The 18,547-nt window shown below is 35.8% G+C and overlaps 1 long non-coding RNA gene across 1 annotated transcript; it reads right to left on the reverse strand.

Annotated features, from left to right (window-relative positions):
• Positions 1 to 232: 232 nt before the first annotated feature.
• Positions 233 to 7,708, reverse strand: LOC135154234 (uncharacterized). The gene is made up of 4 exons (XR_010293616.1): positions 7,435 to 7,708; positions 4,796 to 5,051; positions 4,023 to 4,305; positions 233 to 3,395 (listed from the first exon to the last, which is right to left on the reverse strand). It is a non-coding gene; the product is annotated as an uncharacterized LOC135154234 (long non-coding RNA).
• Positions 7,709 to 18,547: the final 10,839 nt, after the last annotated feature.

Genomic DNA, 18,547 nt, shown 5'->3' on the forward strand with positions numbered 1-18,547 from the left:
CTAACTTTTATGCAATGGGGCACTGGAGAAGGCAAAATTGAGGAAGGGGGTGGCGTACTAATGACAATGGTCTTTCTTTTGGATAAAGATGCCTTATCAAGGAGTCATTCTCAAAATATAGCGTGGAGGGGCAGCATACAAGTACATGTGCCTCACCCTTGTGCCTTTATCCTTGATTATACAACAGAACGTTAGATGTCTCAAGTAGTCATCCCTTGCTTATAAAAAAGAGTAAGATTATATAAACAAATTTTATTCAAACTTTACAATAAAATTGCAGTGAATTACTATATATTTAAGGAAGTTTAGATAAAGATAGAGATTCATTCACATTCATTGAACCACATTTGAAAATTTGCCCTCCAGTGACATTACATGCACAAAGATATATATATATAAATAAACATCAAGACAATAATTTTAGTTGAATGAAACCTTCCAATAAAATGTTTTAATAAGCATGTATAACAACTGATATGGAAATGAATTATGGACTAACGTGAGAAATATGGGATAAATAGCCTAAAACTTAATTCATGATAGCCCAAGATTAGAATACTTTATATGTGTTTGGAAAAAAATGTGTTTAAGACATAATCATTTACCATTACCTGATAAGGATACTTCTCATTTTATGTGTTTGGATAAGATTCCAGGAGGTAAAATTCAATCTCTACATGTCTGTAGGGTCAATGAAACCCTTGTAACTTTATAAAAGCTATAAAATATGGATGAAAGGAGAAGGGATTGAACACCTAAATGAAAACCATGGTCACTTGTCAGGTCTGCATTACATACCCCCTCCAAAAAAATAATAAATATAAATATGAAATAATCAGTCATTTTAAAATATAATATTTGCAAATTGTATGTGATCTACCACTCAAACAGCCACAAAAATTGGTTATCTATCGTTGTATGCATATCAATTACAGTGTACATTTAATTTTAACAATGTAAAAAAAAAAACTGAAAAATGACTTTCACCTTCACATGCCCGGCAAATTCAGTACCCCGTGGATAAATTTTTTTCATGCAATGATACAAGACTTAAAAATACTATAAATATAAATTACAAATCAGATAAGTGAATACTGGTAATTGATTAGATTGGGTATGACATGCACATGTAGCTAAATCCTTTATATTTTCAAAATGGGTGAATTTGTAAAAATAATCTGCATCTCGTTGTTCTTTGCATTTTAACTGAATAGAAATGTAAACCTTACAGTCATAATTCATATCATGACACAATATAATACATTGTCATTATAATACATATTTTAGTTGTTTTTAACCTACTATTTAACATACATGCTATAACTTCTTAATCAATACACTTCAAATTGAACAAGAGTGTTGCTAAGGCGGGCACATAATATGCCGGTCTGTAACATGGAAAATGGAGTTATTGGTCAAGCAAGAGAAGTGGAAGATGGTGACTTCACCTTTGACCTTCTGGCCTCAAAGTCTATAGGCTTCCTGGTATCCATGCTAGTATCGGGCACCAAATTATATGAGCCTAGATTAAGTTAAACTGAAGTTATCGCGTTTACAAGGGAAAGTTAACGGACGTTAGAGAGTTAGCGTGATACCATAATACGTCCCGTCAAGACGGGCGTATAAAAAGTGATGCCTGTAGTCTTTGAATTAAAGTTTGAAGTGAAATATATCTAAATTATTGGAACTAAAAAAAATTGAAAATTTGAATATTGTATTGGCTGACATTTTTCTATTAGTCTAGTGTGATTAGACATGTCATGAATAATAACTGTAGAGACATTCCAGAAGTCTGTTTTTGATTAATAATTGAATTTAATATTATTCAATTAGTGGCATTTAACTCAACAAATACTTTTTCCATTATCCACCCATTTCCATACCGAACTTCTGAAATGCGATCATATTGGATTGCATAATAATGCAGGCAAGACTGCCAGAGACGTCTTACTTGTATTGAAATACATTCATGTTAATACCCTCCTTCTAAATAAATTTGTCAGCTTGCATTCAGAATTTGATCAATTCTAACTGCTTATCAATTAAAACAATTATAGCGCAGGCAACTTTTAAAATTGTCTTAAATGCTTTGACTCATCTCTTCTTCCAGATGAATAGTGCTGAACTAATCTAGGATATTTTCGGCTACTAACACCTAATAGATGTTTTGGGTAATTCTATCTTGATCTTTAAAAGTACATCAAAGACTGCAAGAACTTTTTTTCCTGTATCCTATGGTTGCACACTTTAAAATTTCTCTGTAGCATGTACCCTTCCAGCAAATATTCTGCACATGGATGTTGGTACATATACTGCACATGTTTATCAAAACTCTTATTACTGACATCGTTTAATAATTATTGATAAAAAAATAATGAATTTGTCAGATTTGATGGAGAAATATTAAATATGAAAAAAAAAATAATTATAAGCATAAGATAGGGAATCCAATAAGCCACTTTTCCACTAAGTAATTTTCAGTTGATTATTAAAGGACAAGTCCACTCCAACAAAAACTTGATTTGAATAAAAAGAGGAAAATTCAACAAGCATAACACTGAAAATTTCATCAAAATCGGATGTAAAATAAGAAAGTTATGACATTTTAAAGTTTCGCTTCATTTCACAAAACAGTTATATGCACATCTCAGTCAGTATGCAAATGAGGGAACTGATGACATCACTCACTCACTATTTCTTTTGTATTTGATTGTATGAAATATGAAATATTTGATTTTCTCGTCATTGTCATGTGAAATGACGTTTCATTCCTCCCTGAACACGTGGTATTCCATTATTTGAACATTTTGTGCTTCAGGCAAGGAGGTCCTAATCATCAAATTGAAATATTGTATAATTCAAACAATAAAAAACAAAAGAAATAGTGAGTGAGTGACATCATCGACTTTCTCATTTGGATGTAACTGGCTCGTTCATATAACTGTTTGTTAAAAATAAGCGAAACTTTGAAATGTCATAACTTTCTTATTTTACATCCGATTTTGATGAAATTTTGACCCCAACTTCCTTTTGTAGTGAGTACCTCAGTAAATACTGAAGACATAATGAATGAAAAGTTTCGCCATGTCCAATTTGTAGCAAGAACTTTTTCCTAGATGATGTTACAAGTAATCCCTGTTTTGTAACTATATGTGAACTTAAGGTTTACTGTGTTTGTGGCAAAACTGGCCTCCTAAAAACATTCACAGGACATGTTAACTACAATTAAAGGCCAGTAGAAGTAGAACGTCAAGAAGCTCTTGAAAAAGCTGGAATCACACTTGAAGCAGCTACACATTCAATTGTACATATTCCAAGATTCGTGGAAAGAGCCTCCAGTTTCATTGTTTGGAAGAAGCGTCAGGAAGATGGTCACGCCGAAATCAACAAGATACCTGGAACAGTAAGTAACGCAAATTCTTAGCACTGCGAATTAAATGAGAGAATTATCTTAATTCAAAGCTCATCACCTGTACAAATGCAATATACTACTCGTTCATTTCTTTAAAATATTGTTAAAACATGAATTTTATTTTTAAGAATGGTTTACAAGTATAGATGTTGATCTACTTATAGTTGGAAAAATATATATCCCCTTCCTTATGATATCCAAATCACTTTGATTTCTCATCTTCATCATTTTCTTCCATATTGACTATTTTTTACATTTTAAATAATAGTAACTGTGATAGCAATTGACACAATATTCAGAAAGTAATATGTTTCACCCCTTTTACTTTCCTTTCCTTTTTTATCCCCTTTTCTTTGTGGTGAAAATTTTGGCGAGCCATGACCCCTATGTGTATATGCAAGTGAGTGGGGGTATTTTATTTCAACCTGTATAGTGGCAGATGAATTTTAAAAGCACCAAATTTGAATTGCGGGGGGGGGGGGGGGGGAATCTTCTAGTGAATGGCCATCAAAATATGAAATTAAAATTGTTATGTATATATGTTTTACAGCTTATACATGTGAAGAAAGCTTCTTCTTGTTAGTCATTCAAAGAGATTTACATAACTGACCTCACTATCTTTATTGTCTCCGTTCTTCTTATCCATGGATAACCACTGAAGACCTGGCTCAAGATCTCTGGCAGTGCATGGCTCCTTGGGGTGGGGGGCTGACCAACGGGAATTGCATTGTCTGATCTTCACACAGTCAAAGGTAGTGTCTCCATCACTGCATAAGATTTTGCATGGTGCAGTTGCATTCTGTAGGTAATCAAGAAATGACCAGGTTTGCCAATCCTCACTTGAACCACGGACAGTCGACAGTGATTCGCTAGGTCCATAGCAGAGTCACAGACTGGAGGTGGTTAGACAACAGAAATAGAAAGAAAAGTTAGCACCGGAATATTGCTTTATTTTGAATAGTTTTAATGATCATAAAGAACATGAAATCAATAAATTCATCTCAGGGACATGGCCACCAAGGATTATTCAGGATCATTCAAACCTTTAAATGACAATAGATACTATAATCTGCCACCAGATTCATGATTCAATTCAGCAAAAGTGAGAATAATATATATAATCATAAATCTTTGCTGGAGACAGAATAAAGCATTTGATTTTACTAAAACAAGTTTTTGAACAAATTTTGATCTGATATGCACTTGCATAATTGTATTATTTTTTTTAAATTGTGCCAATTGTCACAAATGTGGCCTTAAATTTTGCATTACCAGTAGACTCAAACGAAAAAGAGTAATAGAAATATCTTGAAAAATGTTGAGGGAGGCCAGCCTTTTTTTAATAGCTAAAGCTATTAATTGGCAGAAATCATCAAAACCTACCCATATGTTCATGTTCCATCATCTTTCCACAGGAATGGATTTCTCACAACTCACGATGGGGCAATTCCTGAAGAAGAGGTGTGGATTAAGTTTGGGGGAGATCATGGTGGACAGGTGGAGGCTCATTTAAGTTGGTGATACAGAGGTCTGCAATGTGGAAAACACAATGCCTCACATAAATCCTTGTTTGTTGGATGCTATGTAGGTTCCTTCCATCTCATTGCTTCAGAAAATGACTCAACCCATCGCCAAGCAACTGACAAATGAAGAAGATTAAATGTAGAAGTCAGGATGTTGGAGATATAAATTTCAAATTATTCTATTTGTATTGTCACAGATGTTTAGATTATTACTGAAAATTGTGTGATATAATTTTTTTTTATAATTTTATATATAAAAAGTAAAATAGCTGGCAGTTGTTTACGATGTTTCTTTTATCTGATGTAATCTAGGCATGATTTAGATTTAACCTCTGATGTAACATACATATTTTTTCTTCAATTTTTGAGACTAGTGGAACTAGTTAAAGGGGAATCCAGCTTTGGCCATATAATGTTGTGTTGGAAAGGAGAAAAACAAATTAAAGAGAATGGTGAAAGTTTGAGAGAAATCAGACAAGCAATAAGAAAATTATAGCTGTTTTAAAATTTAGATCACTAATACTATGTAGATTTCAAATTGGCAATGGGGTAAGTAAATTATGACAAGGGGCAAGGACAACTTTCCCATAGGCCATGTACTTAATTATCAGGGATTTGTGGTTTTCTCCTAAGTACTCATTCCCCTGGGGCAGTAATCTAAATATAATCCAGGTAGTATATTGTTTTATGTCCTCATGAAAGAAAAATATAATTTAAAATAAAACTTTTGGGAAAAATGAAATTTTAGCCATAATATGTATTGGAGTACATGGAAGAGTAGTCCTTGCCTTACATCACTATGACATCCCATATGCGGCCAATTTGAAGGCTCCATGGGTATAGTGATTACCAATATTTACAACTTTTAAAAATTCATAACTTTCTTGTTGTTTGTCCAATATTGTTCAAACTTTCACCTATCAACTTGTCTGATTTTTCTTTTCCTTATAAAAACAAGTTTTTATTTGGGTTGGATTCCCCTTTAAAATGATACATAAAATAAAAAAACCTATAAATATATTGGTAATAATGTCATTATGTGAGAAGTGAGATTTTTTAGATTATGTTGGTGACATTAGTCAAATATGACTTATCACCACTCAAATCAACACAAGAAGAAAAAGCTTTAGTACCAGTCACAATTCTTTTACTACCTGTTTCATCAGAAAACAACTATCATGATGATAAAAAAGACGAATAGAATTTATGCTAATCTTCCCTGTAAAAAAACGTGCACACAGAAGACATGTTCTATTAAAGACGAAAGGACCTTTGAAAGATGAAAGTCATCTTATGATGAAATTTAGTAAACAAGAAATGCCACCAAAGAAGCGAGTGCAGAGATAAACTATCATATAATTTTGTATAACTATAATAACAAATGTATATTTTGGTCTGATATAATAGAAAATTTGAATTTACCTGACCTCTGTGTGCATAGTACGATACAGTAAATTGTTGTGAATAAATGTTGCAATGCGTGGTATTGATTATTGATCCATTGAAACTAAAAGATTGAGAAAACATAAAGGAATAAATAAACTTCCTCGCACAAAATCCTTCATTTCAGACCCAATCCCGATCCCCTGGCCCCATCATATAGACTCGCAGGACAGCATATTTTTAATGCAACCCCCCCCCCCATGTATCTGAAAAAACCTCAAGCAGAATCTACCCCACCCTAAAAAAATAATTAAAAAATCTAGAATCTATAGGGCCTACGTAACTAGTACTAGTACTACTAGCACTGCTGACCTTGAATCTAGTCACTAGCGGTATAGTCAATGTAGCCCTATCAGTATCACAGATACAAGTAACATTGTAAATTTGTATGAAACCCCCCCCCCCAAAAAAAAAAAAAAAACCCACATTGCAAGTGTTGTCATGATTGTGAAAATTAGAGTCTAAACCTAGCTCTACAGACCGTGAAAAACCCTTTTTCACGAGTCAAGGTTAGCACTCAGCAGCATGCAGCAGGCGCAGCAAAATCATTACATGTCATGGACTGATGGACAGCGAATGCACTCTCAGTCTCACTCAACTAGCTCAGCCTTAACAAAGTGAGCTCCGGCCCGCTGCGCGGGCGGGAGTTCCCTGGGTTAGCTCAGCCTCAGCTCACGAAGCGCAGCTGAGCTGCTGTGTACATGAGCGGTGTCTGACCACACAGCCAGGCGGCCCGCGACCCGGCCCTGCCCGGCTTCACCCGGGGTAGTGGCGCGCACGTCCTATACAAACAGAATGTGCTGTACCGAAAAATCAACCTAAAATAAATTCTACTGATGGGTCCAACGAAAAATTACGCCAGATGAATCTTAAGTGCTTTGAAAACAAAACTACAATAAATACGAAATGCTGACAAACCGGACTTTTTACATTTTGGACTTTAAAAAGTTCCATAATTAGGGCCAGATTCGCGAGTTTACATTGGATTATGCAAACGCAAACATCATGACAAAATGGAGAAAAACAGAAAACTTATAATCACATTGCCATACTTACGACTTCAAACATGGAAAAAAATGTTTCCTCCACGGAATTCTTGCGAAATAAATAAACTGTTGGGGATAGACAGAGAGAGTTGGTCGTGTCAGCGCCAGATGCCACAACATTCGCCAAAGATTTTTTCATCGCCCCTGCAGAAATCGCGGCACAACAACGTTAAATGCATATGCGCACTTGGGCCGCAAGGGGGCGGTAAGCTTATTTTCACTGTGAAACAGCCGTGAAGAGCGACGGGGAAACCACCTCCTCAAAATAGCACTAGTTTGTGTGGGACTAATTACTACACAATATTCTTGCGCCATTACAACGGAAGGTAAATAGTTTCGGTCTTATTTTTATAGGTTTGCTATAATTCCAAAATTATATCAATATCAGCCTCATATCTGGTAAATATCAACTGTCATCTACCGTTTTAGTGATGAAAAATATGATTTAAGACCTATTCTTTTAAACGGAGCGATTTTGTGCGCATGGATATAATGACGTATGATAGCTGTTATACGGCTGCTGGATGGGCATTCCAAAGGAAAGCTCTATTCTTCCTAAAAATAGCTCGACCACTCGGGGAAAACATCTCGCCAAAGCCGTGCTTCTGAATTTGGTCGGTGAGTAAAAATAGAAGTCTGCCGTTGACTGTCTGGCGGTATGTCTAATAATTATAGAAGGATATGCGGGTTTTCATGGCCTCAACAATAGCTGTCAACTCCACGCAGTGTTTTTCCGTCACTGCGTTGCGATTATTTCGTTATGCCGGGTTTATAGTTCCAGGCCCATTTAGAACGTGTGTAAACGTTATGATGTGTATTGTGGGCATGGTGGCATGGCAGGCTTGGTGGTTCTCGATATGTTTACAATGTATTGCACGAAGAGAGATGGTGTTTTGAAGTGCTGTGCATTGCCAGTGTCGGTGAGTGAGCGAGTGAATGACTATAACTGAGCTGAACAGATCCTACAATACATGTAGATCTATATGTATGTGTCGATGAGAGTGATTGAGCCTGCCTGCTTCAGTTGGGAATTGGGCATTTTATGTTGTTGTGATCATGTGGTGATTCTAAAAATAATGTGTTTTGATTATTCTGTCAGTGTCACAACAAGTGTCAGTGACAGTGTCGGTCCAGAATTTCCAGGATAAACTTTGGTTTGAACTAAAAATCTCTGATCTGTCTATTAATGGCAATAATGGTAAGGCCAAGGGGTCCTAAGCTAAGGCTAATTTTTGTGGTATTTTTGTTGGTGCTAAAGCAAGGGGCTAAAGCGGTAGGCCTAGATCTAATCCTGGGTTTTAGGGGACTAACTTATTTGCACGTAAAAGTGGTTGCTAACTTCACCACCCTACTCGTCCCAGCATATTTTAGACTGAAATAATTGATAAATAGCCATCCTCCAGGCTCCATTCCTGCAGGGGATGGCACCCCACCCCTCCCCCAGCTCTGGGTAGGGAGGTTCGAGGTGGGGTCAGGGAGGGGCTATCAATAATAAATGGCAGTGTGATATGCTTGGATAAGTTTGGTGAAGTTAGCGGTCTCTTTAGCTTATGGGTGCAAATAATTGAGTCCCCTAAACCCAGGAATACCACTTTAGTTTATACGCACCACTTGATGTGCATGCAATTTTCAATGGCAAAAATACATGTATGCTTTAGACTCTGGATGGAATCATGATTTCAGTGTGACGAACGAATTATATTCAGATTTTTTTTTACAGAGCCAGAGGCTGCAATAAATCAAAAAAATGCAGAGAAAACCCCAAACTGCTTGCAGTTTTGGAGTTACATTCTCTTATAATTTTTATTTTTATTTTACTACAATAATATGAAATGCATGTGTGGAGCGTTGTGGCCCAGTGGATTAGTCTTCTGAGTTTGAAACAGGGTTGTGGGTTCGAATCCTAACCATGGCGTAATTTCCTTCAGCAAGAAATTTATCCACATTGTGCTGCTCTCAACCCAGGTGAGATGAATGGGTACCCGGCAGGATTAATCCCTTGAATGCATGAGTGCTGAAAGGCAGCCCGAGCTTAAGCCGGTGTAATAATAATATCATCGCGCCTCGGAATAGAATATAAATTTCTAAATAGATGGCGCTATATAAATGCCTATTATTATTATGAACATATTTTAGAAAATGAGGCAAAGGAAATACAATTTAAGTTTCTGTAATCAATCTGAATGCGGGAGCCCTTTCAACAAGTTGCTTGTCTCTGCACATACTCCAGTGCATCAATATGTTTTAATTTGTATGAGTTCCACATGGCATGACCATACTGTATTAAAATGATCCCAAACTAAGCCTTAAAAGTCTCTTAAACATAACTTCATCAAGGAAAACATACCTGCAAGCCTGTTAGCTTTTGAAATAACTTTCTCTACGTGAGCGTCAAAAGAATGTTTGCCATCTTATAGAATATTACCTTTCGTTAAATAATGTGTGACCTTGGAGGGCAACTTGACACCTTGCTCATAGGACCTAAATTCAGAACTTTACACTTCTCAGGATGGATGTTCAAAGGCATTTTATCAGACCAAGACTGTAATACATGAAGATCATCTTGTAACTGAGAAGAATCATGATAACAAGTAATCTCACCAAGAATCTTACTATCATTTTAAAAAAGGTACATATCACTCGAAACAAAGGTAAATTGTTCACATACAGTACAAAGAGAATGGGGCCCAAAACACTCCCTTGAGGAATCCCACAAGTTACTGGTGCCAATAATGATGCACAAATTTAACAGTTACCTGATGAGAACAACTTGCTAAGTAACTTTGCACCCATCTTATGATACATTTACATCCACTGATGACATGAATCGAACCTGGCTTGTTTCTTGTTTATCCATCGGTTGTGTGGAAATTCGTCAAAAGCTTTCATAAGGATGTATTATTTCCAAGCACCTAATGTCGCTCTAGCTACTAAAATTAAGAGATGGTGGTTCTAAGAGTACCAATTCGAAGAGATTTTAAGGGTATTTTAATGGAGATTAAATATTTTGTTTTATCGTAGATAAAATAGATCTCAGAATACTACACCTGGTAATTTTGATCAGTGGTAACGTAAGGGACGTAGAACGGTTTTGAAAAAAAATCAGGTGGTAATTTTTGTAGTTTTTACACATTTATTTGAATAAGGGGGAAGGTGAAGCCCCCACCCCCTCCCCAATTTGGGCTAGAATGCTTTATCCTGGCAAAGAAAATACAACCTGTCATTCTTAACTTACAAAAATCAGAATTCATGCCAACGGTATTTTCAAGAATAAGTTTAGAATCATTGTTTTTTTTATATTTTTATATTAGCTTCAGTCAAGATATAAACACAAGGCAAGCCAATAAACCTCTTCTTTACCCATTATGCCCTACATTCATGTATGAATCTTTCTTGGAGTTCTGATATTGTTTTTCAAGTCCAGAAAGAAGCCCAAAAGCGTATACGAGTTCAAAATCAATAAAAACATCTTTCTTGGATTGTAAAGTGTTGTTTCTCTTATATCTGAGAATGACAGATTTTGTTGACCTTGCTAGAACAGGTAAACATCACGTACATGTAGCATCAACTGAAAAGTTCCCAAAATCAAACTTTCAGAGGACAGAAAAAGGAATATTCCTTTTTTTCTTGGTAGTTTACGACTCAATCAAAATAATTTTAAACCAACATGTTGGAGTGAGATTTGTTGTAGATATTAAATTATAAGTAGTATTTAAAACAAATAATACAAAAATTGGCATATGGTCGTGTGGGCAGTCGGTCGTTCCTTGGGGAATCTTGCAGGTCGAACTACTTCCTCAGTTTTACACCAATTCTGAAATTTGGCACACGCATTGGTCTTGAGGTTTAAGTTTGCAGAAGTTTTTCTAGTGTGTTGCCATAGTAACAATATATCATATGAAAAATTGTGCAAAAATCTTGCAGTTTTAATTACTCTTGTCAATTTTCAACCAGTTCTCAGGAAATTTGGCTCACACTTTGGTCTTGGGTAAAGAAGGGCACTACATATTTTTCCAGGTTGTGGAAACTGTGTTACCATGGTGGTGGCATATTAAGATAGTTTTTTTTTTTAAGTTGGAAACAAAAAAATTAAGACAGTTAATTTTAAACATCGTGTGGAATAAACTACCTCTTCATTTATGACCTTTGCTCATAAAATTTGGCACACATATACATGTAGGTCTTAAAGGGGTATTCCAGGCTGAAAATGATATGGTTTGAACAGAATAAGAAAAATTGGACAAAAAACCCTGAAAATTTGATCAAAATCGGACAAGGAATAACAAAGTTAGATTTGCATTATTTCTGTGAAACAGTTCTTGGCATGTCTTCATGAATATTCAATAAGCAAATTGATGATGTCATATTGGATATATCCCCACTTGTTCTTTTGTATTTTACAGTTTTTTTTACTTCAAGAACCCAAAATATTTGAATAACAACTGAAAGTGCATTAGATATTCATTGCTGCAACTTATTTCATTACAAGGGAGACATTTTATTCACACATACATATGAAAAAAATAAAACAATTACAATTTTATATAATAACATATTAAAGAAAAAGGAAAGTGGGGATGTGACATCATCAGCCCATCTAATGAATATTTATGATGACGTGCATAACTGTGTTCACAATATATTACTAACATGTAAATTAAAACTAAATAACTTTGCTATTTGTTATCAGATTTTAATTAAATTTTCAGCATTTTGCTTGCTGTAAATTTTCCTCTTTTTATTTAGATATATATATTTGCAGCCCGGAGCATCCCTTTAAGGTACAGATTTTGAAGATTCATTTCTTATATGTGTTGGAAACTGCATCAGCATGTTATCGGCATAGGGCTGCCTGGGGTATAAATCACCTTCAGTGATATTTCTATTTTTCTTCAGTCTTTAGATAATTTGGTGCTATTAATGAGCTTTAAGAAATCACAAATTTCTCAAATACACTACAAGAAGCACACAAGTTTGTCTTGTATTATTCACATAATTCCAGCCCTCAAATGACACCTAAAAGTTCAAAGTAGATTTGTGTAAAAACTGAAATTTGAAGCTGCACATTTCTATCTTCCGTTTGAATATTTCTGTATATTTTCAAAAGGTAGAATCAATGATTTGTACCTTCAACCATTGTGTACAGTGAAGGGTCTGCAGCTGATGTTGCGAAACCAAAAGTAAATGAAAATGCTGTTATGAAGTCACAGACTTGTAGTGCGGGGAGTGCTAAAGGGGAAAAATGGGGGAAGTGGACGTTTGCTTCCCGCTATCAGCTATTTCCAATTCATTGAGGTAACATTAATTACTCATATATATATCCTTGATGAGTATCATGGGTGGTCATTCTTCAAAGGGATTTGGTTCTAGCAGGTAGGAAAATTATCATGTCGCAATTATGTCTTTTCAATCAGGATACGTACAGTATACTAATCGGTATTAAGGATGCATTTATCTCAATATCATATCCATCCAAGAAATGGTTTTTATGTCATTTGTTGGTTTCTACATGTAGGTCACGTGTAGATGAAAGTTCCCCAGATGATGGTTTGTGTAAAGTACACCACACAACCTAAAAGGACCATTCAATGGACGATTGATTTGTGAAAAAAAATGAGTAAAATTATGCATAAAATGATCTTACCAGGCATCTATAAGAAGCAGGGGAAAAAATACTTTTTTTTTACAGGAGCCATTTTTCTCACTGGTCACAAATTTATGGGAGCCATTTTTCAATTTCCAAGAGCCATTTTTAAATTTGCTAGAGCCATTTTTTAAATAAAAAAAGGAAACATATCATTTGTAATTATTATCATTTTAGACATGTTCAATTTGTATTGTTTGTTGTATTTTAATGTGCCATCCGTACTATTTCTTTATTTCTTTTACCAACAAAAGTAATGATTGCAATAAGGCCATTTGATTTCATGTGCCATCTCTACTATTTTTTTTACTAATAAAAGTAATGAATGATTTACTTAGATATATATTGCCATTTGTCTGTATCCAGTGCTATTGTAGAAAAATCTGATTATCAAATTGTTAATGTGCCTGTGTGAGTGATCCTGAAACTTTGAAAGAAGAGATAAAGAGAGGTTACTATACAACTGTAAAATAATACATGAAAGGCTGGTATTCAATGTTTTGTACAGTATCCAATAGAATAGAGTACACTTCTCATGGATTTTGATTAGTAATACCACGGTCACATTTGCTCTACGGCGGCCGTACGGCGAGTCGAAAACAGCCGTTTTCGTACAATGTGTGACCTTCGTAGCTAGTACAAAAAATGTTAAAACGGCTGTTTTCGACTCGCCGTACGGCCGCCGTAGAACAAATGTGACCAGGGTATAAATAAGCATAATTTGGTGTGCAGTTTCCTTAGGAACAAATGCTCATAATAAATGAGGAACGTAGCTGAATGCTTTTTCACGTGACTAGAGCCTGAAATGAACTGATCACCAAAGCTCACAACTACCCCTTTCCGATGGGGACCGGAGCGAGCAGCATACGCACGACAGGCCTGGCAGTAGTCCAAAAGCTTCAGTCTCTGTATTTTGGTTGTTCCGCTGAACTGCGTTGGCTCACTCACATACATAGACTGAAGACCTTGGAGGCCCGTACGTACAGACAACGTATTAGCAGTAACGTTAGATCTAATATTCGGAAACCCGATTTTCAGATCGTTTTTTTGTACATAAAATGTCACATTATGAAAAAGAAATTACATCCATATTTACGAAGAAATGTATAAAATTCAGAAGTATCGTACCTTAGACCGCAGTTACCGCTAATTCCTTTCAAATGATATCGAAACATCGTCATCTTCGATCCTTTCGTTAGTCCACGTAAGTTGCCATCTTGGATGACGTCGTCATCCTTACAGACGTATTTACCAGTCGCTATATATCGCGATTTGTGCAGCTGCTTTGCACTTGTAATCTACGTGCGTGCGTTCGGAACTTGTCGCTCGCATTGATTCGCCAGGATATCGAAAATTCTTATCGGAAAGCCTTGATAAAAGCATACCTCATTGAACGTAGAGGGCAGCAACACACAGCTGCCATTTTTTCATCTACCGTATGTACGTACCGTACTAGTGCGCTCACTGCGCTGAGCTTTGTGAATGTGAATGGTACATTACGTGCACGTTATAACCCACGCACGAAGGGAAGCAGCGGACGTATGGCCGAGCTAGTTACTGTACACAAGATCACGGGTGCAATTTTTTTTCCCCCGATCGCTCTTTCTATTGGGTTTGCAAGTGCGATTTCAAAGCTTACGAGAGCGAAATCGCTCAGCGCTCCCGTGTATTTTTTTCACTGATAAGAAGTACTTAGAGAGTAAAGCAACTTGTTCACTCATGTTCTATGGTTCTATCAGTCTCAAAATCTTTGATTTAAAAGCCATTTTACCTGTATCTTCATGCATTGTAATGTCATTGCCGATTCCAAAACATGGCAATTGGGCATATGCAGTCATATTGTGATGATCAGTTGAATTCAGTTCTAATAATCAGTTCCCCTTTGAATTCATAGATGCTAAGTTATTTTACCTCTCAAGTTCCCAACCATTTTTTTTTTTTTGGGGGGGGGGGAGGACTTGTTTCATGGGCATCAACCTGTGATGTGGAATTGTTAAATTCACCCAGTTTACAGAGAGCGACCCACATTTTGCTCTGTCCCTGTATATAAGGTGAGGTTTGGGATATGGGTGAAAGTTTAGAACATGATGGCGAGAAGTGCATGTATGCATGAGGATTGTTACTATTAAGTTTTGCTTTTATGTTTTGCTTTGATGTGCAAATTTTCTCTGCAATCAAAAGTCATCGGAGCAAATTCCTTGGAATTTCAGTACAGTTTTTGATGCTAGCATGTACAAATATGTTGACTTGTTCATCAAGATGAAGAATTAGACTTGATCGGTACATGTCACTTGACTTTATACAGGGTATCGTATGGTGTGAAGTGTTTTTGGTGGATTATCGTGGATGTTGTTGCATTGGGTATCAATGTACATTTGGAGTTTTCTTGCTAAGGTCACTTCACGCTGCGGGTTCATTTCCCGTTAGTCCTTGTACAAGTTCTCATTATGGATCTGCAACTTCCTGGTTTGTCACACACACATGCCGTCCTCCCTTGAAGCATATGATATTAGAGGGATTATGCTTTCCTAGGCCGTGTTTGGACCTTCCTAGCTGTGTGAAATCAAACAGGACTCTTGTGTCTAAGTAGAAGATTAGCCAGGGTAAGAGTTTGGAACTGATTGACCTCAGAAAAGAGCGAATCGGTCTATAACATGAAGATTGGAATAAATGCCTTGATTTGGGTATCACTCTGCCATCGTTATCCAGATAGAAGTCCCCTTTGAAAAGTATATTTCATTGAAACTTTGAATACACCGTAGGGGGGAGGTGGTGGGGCTGCTTGGTCTGCTTGTTGAATTGTTCTCTTTAAAAAGAAAAATTATCTAGTTTGGTAGGCTAGTTGCTCTTCCAATGATCTTTATTTCTAGTATTTAAATGATTCAAGATTTATTGAGAAAAAATAATTTGCAACCATGATCTCAACTTCTTTGATGGTAGTGGCACTGCCAGCATTGATATCTTTCCAAACAAGAAAATGCAAATTATCATCTACTTAATCTTAAACACCGTTTTCATTATACTTTCTAAAACTAGTTTACTGGAAACTGGTTTGAACAGAAAACCAGTTTGGAAGATCGCTTTGCTAGCGTTCCCATTTGATCAACTGAAAGTGGTTTTCAAAATCACTTCATGTAAAGCGATCTTGTTGCTACAGTACAGGAACGCTTACAGTGGGGTGACACGTTTTGCGCGAAATTTGAAACCGCAGCGTAGGCATTCTTCTACACACAGTGTGTGGAGTAGCACTCTAAAAATGTGCCAAGATCGCTTCCCAAAGAATGGTTGTGTCCTCACGCTAAAACCAGTTTAACGAGGCAAAGCGATCTTGGAAACTACATCATGGGGTGGTTTTAAGAAGTGGTTCGGAAGATCGCTTCCAAGATCGCTTTGACTGTTCTCAATACACATTAAAGGTTAAGTCCACCTCAGAAAATTTTTTGTTTGAATCAATAGAGAAAAATCAGACAAGCATAATGCTGAATATTTCATCAAAATCGGATGTAAAATAAGAAAATTATGACATTTTAAAGTTTCGCTTATTTGTTACAAAATAGTTATAAGCACAATTTTACTCACATGCAAATGAGAGAATCGATGATGTCCCTCACTATTTCTTTTGTTTCTTATTTGAATTATACAATATTTCATTTTTTACAGATTTGGCAATAAGGACCAACTTGACTGAACCATAAAACGTTTAACAATGATAATTCCACATGTTCAGGGAGAAATACAATTTTTTTTCACAGGACAATGAGAAAATTTGAATATTTTATATTTCTTATAATAAAATACAAAAGAAATAGTGAGTGAGTGGTGTCATCATTTTCCTTATTTGCATACCGACCGGGATGTGCATATAACTATTTTGTGAAATTAAGCGAAACTTAAAAATGTCATAACTTTCTTAATTTACATCCGATTTTGATGAAATTTTCAGTGTTAACGCTTGTTTGATTTTTCTCTTTTTATTCAAATCAACTTTTTCTTGTGGTGGACTTGTCCTTTAAACTAGTTTCCAGTAAACTATTTTAAGGATGGTAGTGAGAATGGTGTCTAAGTCTTTTTGAGTTTTGACCAAGATTCATCAGAATTTAATATGTTGCAATGGGACTTTTGTCATTTTGATTGAAAATCTTGATATACCTGGGCGCCGTTTCCTAAAGCTGTTAGTAAGTTAAGAGCGACTTTAAGAACCTTTCTGATGCGCTTAACCGTCGCCAATGAACATTTTGGTGTACGATATACCATTTACAAGAAAGGTTCACCAGTCGTTCTTAAAGTCGCTCTTAACTTACGAACAGCTTTATGAAACACCCACCCGTACATGTATCTACATAGGCCTACATATAAAAAAAAACCACAGCCCTAAAAATTCTTTCCATTTCATACATGTAGGACAGACAAATTGTGTTTGTTGCTGTTTGTATCTAATAACAGGTCTTTTTTGGTTGGATTGCATACAGAATAGGGGGTACATGTATTATAGAGCTGCCAACCAGTACGTTTTTGCAAGCAAAATACAACATATTTTTTCTTTAAAAAACATGATTTTTATAAATCGTAATTTATTGAGAAAAATCATCTCTACATGTCTCTATTTCATAAAACTTACACAAATATGGTTATTGGATGAATGTAATTTCAGGTAACTTGTTTTTTTTTTTAAATCATTTTGTTAAAACCAGGGTGAGATACACATGTTTCAATGTTTTTTTTTCATCTGCAAGAGCAGTGCGTATTTTAGCTTGCATGCAGCTTGAGCGCCGCGATGAGCGCGCACACTGCGATTGGGACTCTTTTTTTTTATTTCCGAATGTTGGCAGGCCTGCTATCCATACAGCAGTGCACATTTTATTATGAAATACAGTTTTTTTGGGGGGAAATACAGTTTTTTTCTATCATAGAGTACAATTTTTCATTCCCAGAGGTTGGCAGGTCTAGTATTATCAATGTTTCATTCAAGAATGATCATTACAGATTATTCCCAAATTGAAATCAACTCAGAAACAATTCCATATCTTACATAATGATATGTCCAGTATGTATGAAAAAGTGAATAAAGTCAGATGTTGATTAGAACTAATGTTGATACATTTTCCTGTAATTATCTTGAGATTTGGCTATAACAAGATCTACGTCCCCATAATATGGCCTTGCTCATTATAAGTGCATCGTTGTATATCATCAACTGTTGTTTTGAACTAGTGTTGATGTGTACATTAATGTTTGATTGACATCTATTATCTCCTCTGGCTATATGTACCTGTCATGAGTCCTGTATCAATACTGAGATCTCTATAGCTTCCTGTCATCACAGCCTTTCATTTGGCGATTGCATCGTTAAGCAGTGTCTTGAGCCAGAGGTGTTGACTTTGTTGTAATGTTACCCTTTGTTACTTTACAAACTATTGTCTCAAACATTAAGTTTTTAGAACTGTTGATGTCTTTAAGGTTTGAAAATAGAAGTCAGGGA

Source organism: Lytechinus pictus, chromosome 5, assembly GCF_037042905.1.
Source record: "Lytechinus pictus isolate F3 Inbred chromosome 5, Lp3.0, whole genome shotgun sequence".
NCBI lineage: Eukaryota > Metazoa > Echinodermata > Echinoidea > Temnopleuroida > Toxopneustidae > Lytechinus > Lytechinus pictus.